Genomic DNA, 7,500 nt, shown 5'->3' with positions numbered 1-7,500 from the left:
CAGAATGACAGATTAGTTGTTTAAAACTGAAGTCCAACTAATTAGAAGTTAGTGTATATAATTAATTAGTCAGCAAAAGTAAGTCTGAAGAATTTAGCCGAATAAGTTTAAATAGTAAAAGTGTGTTGTAAGATAGGAGGGGAGTGTTGTTTGAGGGGCTAACCCCGACTAAGATAGGTAAGGGTGGATATAGAAATATCAGATATCGCGTGTTTAATAGATTTCCTCCAAGTTTCAGTGAAATGGTTCGATGGTTTTTCAGTGGAATTAACAAAAAACATCGTTTTTTTAATTTGATTTGGGATTATTTTGTGAGATGACATGGCGACATCTAAACACTTAAGATTAGTTTCAAAATTCGGCGCAAGGCCAGGAATTTCAGGGAGCGGGTAAGTCGATCAATTCGACCCTTTTGCCCCACTTGTACTTATGAAGGAAGAAATGCCGCTAAGCATTTCGTCCGGCGCGGTAACGGTTTTGGCCATTCCACCGCCTTTTCTTGGACACAAATATTGCGACATTGTAATAGATTGGTTAATGCCTGAGTGAAGGTGGTAGTGGTGGTGGTGGTAGTAGTAGTAGTAGTAGTAGTAGTAGTAGTAGTAGTAGAGTAGTAGTAGTGGTAGTAGTAGTGGTGGTGGTGGTGGAGGTGGTGGTGGTGGTGACCGTAGCAGTAGCAGTAGTAGTAGTAGTAGTAGTAGTAGTAGTAGTGGTGGTGGTGGTGGTGGTGGTTTGGTGGTGGCGGCGGTTGTGGTGGTGGTGGTGACAGTCGTAGTAGTAGTAGTGATGGTGGTGGTGGTGGTGGCGGTGGCAGAGGGTCATATGGTGGTGTTTTCGTGGTTGTGTACTTCTACGGCATCAACCACTGGCGGTGCCAGGCCAGGGTCCCCAAGCAGGCCAAACCTCACCCAACCACTCACCATTTAATCTAAATCTAAGCCTAATCCTTCATCCACCCATTCGGTCCACGTCCGCGATTTTGCTTTGACTGAAATCACGTTCTTTTCCGTTCTGTTTCCATGACCATCCCCATCGAATGCTTCGCTGTTTATTAAACAATCAGCGGCGGCCAAGGAGGGGAAATGTTTTGTTAAACGTTTGTTTTATTTGTCTTTGTCTATTCTTTTAAAACTCTTTTACTTGTTTCAGTCATTTGATTGCGGCCATGCTGGAGCACCGCCTTTTAGTAGAACAAATCGCCCCCAGGACTTATTCTTTGTAAGCCTATTCTATCGGTCTATTTTGCCAAACCGCTAAGTGTTTCGGGGACGCAAACACACCAGCATCGGCTGCCACGCTATGGTGGGTGTCTCACACACACACAGACACATATAAGACGCATGGCTCAGTGGTTAGTGCGTCGACCTTACGATCGTGAGGTTGTGAGTTCGAATCCCGGACCGGGCTGTGTGTTGTGTTCTTGAGCAAGACACTTTATTTCACATTGCTCCAGTTCACTCAGCTGTAGAAATGAGTTGCGACGTCACAGGTGCCAAGCTGTATCGGCCCCTTTGCGTTTCCCTTGGATAACATTGGTGGTGTGGAGAGGGGAGGCTGGTATGCATGGGCGACTGCTGGTCTTCCATAAACCGCCTTGCCTGGACTTGCGCCTGGGAGGGTAACTTTCTAGGTGCAATCCCATGGTCAGTCATGACCGAAGGGGGTTTCAGCATATATATAAATACGACGAGCTTCTTTCGGTTCCACCAAATCCACTCAAAAGGGTTTGGTCAACCCGAGGCTATAGTATAAGACACTTGCCCAAGATGCCACGCAGTGGGACTGAACCCGGAAGCATGTGGTTGGGAAGCAAGCTTCTTACCACACAGCCAAGCTGGAGGTCAACAAGCAAACAGTTGAGATATTTTCATCTTTTTTTTCTTAATATATATATTATAATTTTTTGTTACTCTGGGAACTTCCTCCATGTTTTAGACAGGACTTGTTCAGAGCTCCGATGCAGCTTCTTGACAGTAAATCTTTAATATATATAATGAAGAACTTTTCTCTATCTTAATCCCAAACGTGACCAGTTCCTTAATATCAGTAGCCTCAAAATAACGGTAAAGAAGATGTGGAAGTTACACATTTGGAATCAAAGATGTTACATCAACTTTGGCAACTCTACAAAACGTGTCTTCTCTGACTCAAACTGCATCTGTATCTATGTAACATGATCTGTAAGCAGTGAAGGCTTCAACACAGTTTCCTTCAAGCTGTGGATGACAAAAACTTATTTGCAAATCTAATTGTGGACTACAGAATCAACAATCTAGCTATAATTAACCATGAATAGGAGACCCGTTGAAAAATCTGAATCTCCAAGAATTTACCTTTTGTTTCGCGTCAAACAACCCAACACAGCAGAAATATCGCCATGTTTAGTCTGTGTCTTTGTACCTCCGCCTTAACGAAGGCAAAGGTATTGTTTTCAGTCGTGTTTGTTTGTTTGTCCGTGGACAAGATATCTCAAGAACCGCTGGATGGATTCGGATGTAACTTTCAGGGATGTTTGGACTCGTAACGGACACGAACTGATTAGATTTTGGAATTGATCCGCCACAGGACAAGAATTCTGGATTATTTTTCCAGTTTTTTAATGATTGATTCTAGTTTCAGCTTATGAGCTGTGGCCATGCTGGGGCACCGCCATTTGCTGGGGCACCGCCATTTGCTGGGGCACCGCCATTAAATGAAATTTTTGAGAGCGGTCGGGTTCGTTTTTAGTATTCTCGTTTATGAGAGCAGTCGAGTTTATTTTAAATTTTCTCATTTAAAAAAATCATCTCTGGCTAATCGTTGAGAGGACGTTGCGCTCTCTGAGCGCTCTTGTTATTTATTGTATCATGGCTATTACACCAAGAAATGGCTTTGAATTAGAATTATTGAAATTCGTGGCATATTTCATGTTATTAGAAAAAAGTGGCAAGCTGGCAGAATCGTTAGCGCGTCGAACAAAATGCTTAGCAGAATTACTTTCGGCTCTTTACGTTCTGAGTGCAATGTCACCGAGTTCAGCTTTGCCTACTATTCCTTCGGGGTCGGCAAAAGAGATCTGATTGAATATGTACCAGACTGGGAATGGTGTAATACGCCATCTCCCTAAAATTGTAACCTTGGGCCAAAATTCTAAAAACATTTACTTGTGCTAGAATTAACACTTTGTTTCATGTTTTCTGGCCGCATCTTGTTTGATTTGGGTCAAAGCATTGGCGCCACCACTAGCACCATCACAGACTTGCAGGAATGTTTCTGCCAGAACTCTTTATAAAAATACACGTTAATGGGAAAATTTAACATCATTTTTTTCTTTTTGCTATAAAATTCCAAGAGACTTCTCGCGAATTCATCCGATTTTAGCGAAGGAAAGTTTGAAACGAGGACAAGCGATACCAATTCCACTAGTCTGAGATCATCTTAATACTGAATCGGTTTCCAGACATCTTTACAGTGTTAGGGATGACCTTTCTCGATAACAGGATGTCTAATTACTTAAAGACCTAGATAACTCCCTGATTAATATTCATAACGGAAGTAATTAATAAAAAAACTGTAAATTAGAGTATGTGCCATGAGGAAATATACCACCATTTCGAGTTGAGGCCGTTCTTGTCCAGATATCCCATCAGCCACAAAATATGATGAAAGCCCCAAGAATAATATTCCCGATAGCCCAAAACAATCCCACGTCTGTAAAAGTTCTCAGTCCATATTTAATTCTAGAAATATTCCAAATGCTCGCTTCCGGTTAAATATTTACCTCTCAACGATTTTCTGCGTCAATTATTGTCTCCCCTTCTATATTGATTATGACAATTCTAAATTATGCCTCGCAGAACAGCAATGACCTCATTTCTATCACAAATACATCCCCCCCACCCCACCCCTGTTCTATAACAAACATCTATGGTTTGGTTCCAGGTAATCTCATCAGATCTTAAAATTCAACAAAATTTTATCCCTTCCGTCGTCAGAAATAAAGAGATTAGTCTCGTTCCATGCTATAATCACTTTCTAATTTTCTGAGCTTTTAGTTTTCTGTCTTTCCTAATTGTGGTGGTCATAACAGACCATCCGAGAATAAACCACCATCTGGACATTGGCTACTTCAGTTTCAAATTTCTGTCTTTTTAGCTTTTACATGTTTCAGTCATTTAACTGCGGCCATGCTGGAGCACCGCATTGAAGCGTTTTTAGTCGAACGAATCGACACCAGCACTTATTTTCTTAAGTCTAGTATTTATTTCATACGTCTTCGTTAGCCGAACCGCTTAGTTACGTAAACACACCAACATCGGTTGTCAAGCAGTGGTCACACACACACACACACACACACACACACACACACACACACACACACATACACCCGTATATGACACGCTTCTTTCAGTTTCCCTCTACTCACAAGACTTTGGTCGGCTCGAGGCTATAGTAGAAGACACTTGCCCAAGATGCCACGTAGAGGGACTGAGCCCGAAACCTTGTAGTTAGGAAGGAAGCTTCTTACCACACCTCACCTCCATATTCTCACTACGGACTGTAAATATTACGGGCCCTCCCCCTCCTCCCCTCCGTTTTCCTCCTCATTTTTTTCCTTCATGGCGTCCCATGATGACTGTCTTACAGAGCCATATCTCAAAATGGTGTCTCCTTCTTCCCGTGTCTATACCAGCCCTCCACTTTTTCAGCTTGGAAATACCAGAAGAATTACTACTGGAATTTTCTTCCTGTTTTTTTGTGTCGTCTGCGAATACAACAGGTTCTGGTCAAATTAAGGAAGCCAGAATCTGTTTTGGCTTACATCGAACGATCCTCCTCTCTGACCCACTCCCTTCTCCTTATTCTCTTATTTGTTTCAGGCATTTGACTGCGGCTATGCTGGAGCACCGCCTTTAGTCGAGTAAATCGATCCCAGGACTTATTCTTTGTAAGCCTAGTACTTATTCTATCAGCGTCATTTGCTAAACCGCTAGGTTACGGGGACGTAAACACACCAGCATCGGTTGTCAAGCAATGTTGGAGGACAAACACACACACACACACACACACACACACACATACATACATACATACATACATACATACATACATACATACATACATACATACATATATATATATATATATATATATATAAAGAGCAATAAAGATTCAAGTTAATTTAAAAAATTTACTTGAATATGGTACCTAACTTAGATGCACCAAAAAAAACTATACTGATTTAACAATACAGTAATGTGGGGTGATTATAAGCGAGAAAGAAGCAACAAGAATGGATAGGTTTTTAGTACGATCGTTTCATACAAGGACAGGTTTTATTAAAAGTTGCAAAGATTACAGCATATAAACGATTATATGCTGTAATCTTTGCAACTTTTAATAAAACCTGTCCTTGTATGAAACGATCGTACTAAAAACCTATCCATTCTTGTTGCTTCTTTCTCGCGTATATATATATATATATATACATACATAGATATATACGACAGGCTTCTTTCAGTTTCCGTTCACCAAATCCACTCACAAGGCTTTGGTCGGCCCGAGGCTATAGTAAAATAACAACCAGTAAATATTGGATTTAAAAAAACCCTTTTGGATCGAAAAAGGACTCAAATTACATTCACGCTTCCATCGCAAATATAAGCAGCTTCCTTCATTATTAATACAATTTGTTTGTTTGTTTGTTTGTTTGTTTCTTTCTTTCTTTCTTTCTTTCTTTCTTTTTTTTTAACCCTTTCCTTCAAATACTCGGACCTCCAATATGACGTGTGTGATCATCACAAAACGAATATAATTCAAGTGGAAATAACTCGAAAATACTTTACAGAGTTCCTTCCCTTGAAAAAGATAATCTTTTTTTTCCTGACCTAGAAACGAATATCTGCCCGTTAATTTAACCATTACACACACATACATGCAATCACACGCAATACACACGCATATCTAAATCCATACTCACGACATAATACACATACACAAACACACACACACACACACACACACGTACACGCGCACAAACACTTATGAATCTTTGTTTTATCAAGTCATGCAAAACTTTTAAATTCGTCAATACTGTTTAGTTAAGCACATTTTAACACACACACATACAGACAGACAGACAGTTGCATGTCTGAGCATGCAACTGTATGCTTGAAAATAAATACATAAACTTAAACGTACAAATCTGCACGTATACACACACACACACACACACACACACACACACGCACACACGCATACACGCACACACACACACACACACACACACACACACACACACACACACACACACACACACACACACACACACACACACACACACTTTTCTGCGTGTCCCAGCATGTCTCTACATAACCTAATGAAGCGTTATAAAGGGAAATAATTCTTGAAGTCTTGTTCGGACAAGATTTAAAATCCGTTCTTCCTTATTTTTGAGGTTTCGTTTTTCGGAAAATTAATGGCAGATCGGACGAATATTTTGATATCTCCAGAGCAAAAGAATGGGTAATTCTATTTGAACAAGACATGGTTGCTAATCTATAAATTTGCACGCACCCACACACATACATACACCTATAAACACTATACATGCGCTTACACACAAACACACACCACACACACACACACACTCTATCTATCTCTTAACACACACACATACACGCACTCATTCACGCACACACATACACACACACAATGCACAAACATGTCTAATACTCAATATAAAGGAAAGGAGCGAAACGTTATCACTCCGCTCGAAGTGTCTAGCGGTATTTCGCCTGTCTTTACGTTCTGAGTTCAAGTTTCACCTAGGTTGACTTTGCCTTTCATCCAGTCAGGGTCGATAAATGAACTACCAGTTGCGTACAAGGGTCGATCTAATCGAATGGCCTTCTCCCCCAAAATTTCGGGCCTTGTGCCGAGAGCAGAAAAGAATACAGAGGAAGGGAGATAACCTCTACCTTGCATTGTTGGCCAAATAATTGTTGTTGACAAAGATCCGGAGATATTGTATTCACCTCAACAGACGTCATTGATTGGTTGAAATTGGCGAAATGCAAGTAATTAAACAACAAATAGCTTACAAACTGCAGAATTTTCTCAAGAAAGCAAGCGAAAAAGATGTTTTATAAACACATTCTACCAGTATACGAAGTTTAAAAGTGTTTAGTTACAAAGAAATTACTTTAAAAATCTGCCGGTCAAAGCGAAAAGATCCAATCCATGATAGTGTTCCTGATAATGTACATTTATTGCAAAAACACAAATGAGAAATTTGTTTTAATTAAACTTTAATTCAACAAGCAAATTGTTTAAAGTTCACACAGTTTCCTCTCGCTGTCCCGTTCTTCTGGAATGGCTAAAGATGAAAATAAACTCTAAAGCAGTGCTTTTCAAACGTTTTGCTGGAGCGGAACCCCAAGAAAACATTCCATTGGCTCGAGGAACCCCCGTGCAATAATTTGATAGTCTTATGCACACATATCTGCACAGGAGAATTAA

General features: G+C 40.4%; 1 protein-coding gene and 1 long non-coding RNA gene across 4 annotated transcripts in view; one reads left to right on the top strand and one right to left on the bottom strand.

Moving 5' to 3' along the window:
* LOC115214523 (ETS-related transcription factor Elf-2) overlaps nucleotides 1–7,500 on the bottom strand; it is a 246,287-nt gene that overhangs the window by 189,561 nt on the left and 49,226 nt on the right. The window lies entirely within an intron of this gene.
* LOC118764156 overlaps nucleotides 1–7,500 on the top strand; it is an 18,274-nt gene that overhangs the window by 10,685 nt on the left and 89 nt on the right. Inside the window, exon 3 of the long non-coding RNA XR_004999940.1 lies at nucleotides 7,383–7,500. This exon is cut by the window's right edge and continues 89 nt beyond it. This is a non-coding gene — a long non-coding RNA (uncharacterized LOC118764156). The remainder of the gene's footprint in view (nucleotides 1–7,382) is intronic.

The sequence above is a fragment of the Octopus sinensis genome, linkage group LG7 (assembly GCF_006345805.1).
Source record: "Octopus sinensis linkage group LG7, ASM634580v1, whole genome shotgun sequence".
Lineage (NCBI taxonomy): Eukaryota > Metazoa > Mollusca > Cephalopoda > Octopoda > Octopodidae > Octopus > Octopus sinensis.
The sequence above is the reverse complement of the archived record's forward strand: the minus strand, read 5'-3'. Positions and strand labels throughout refer to the sequence as shown.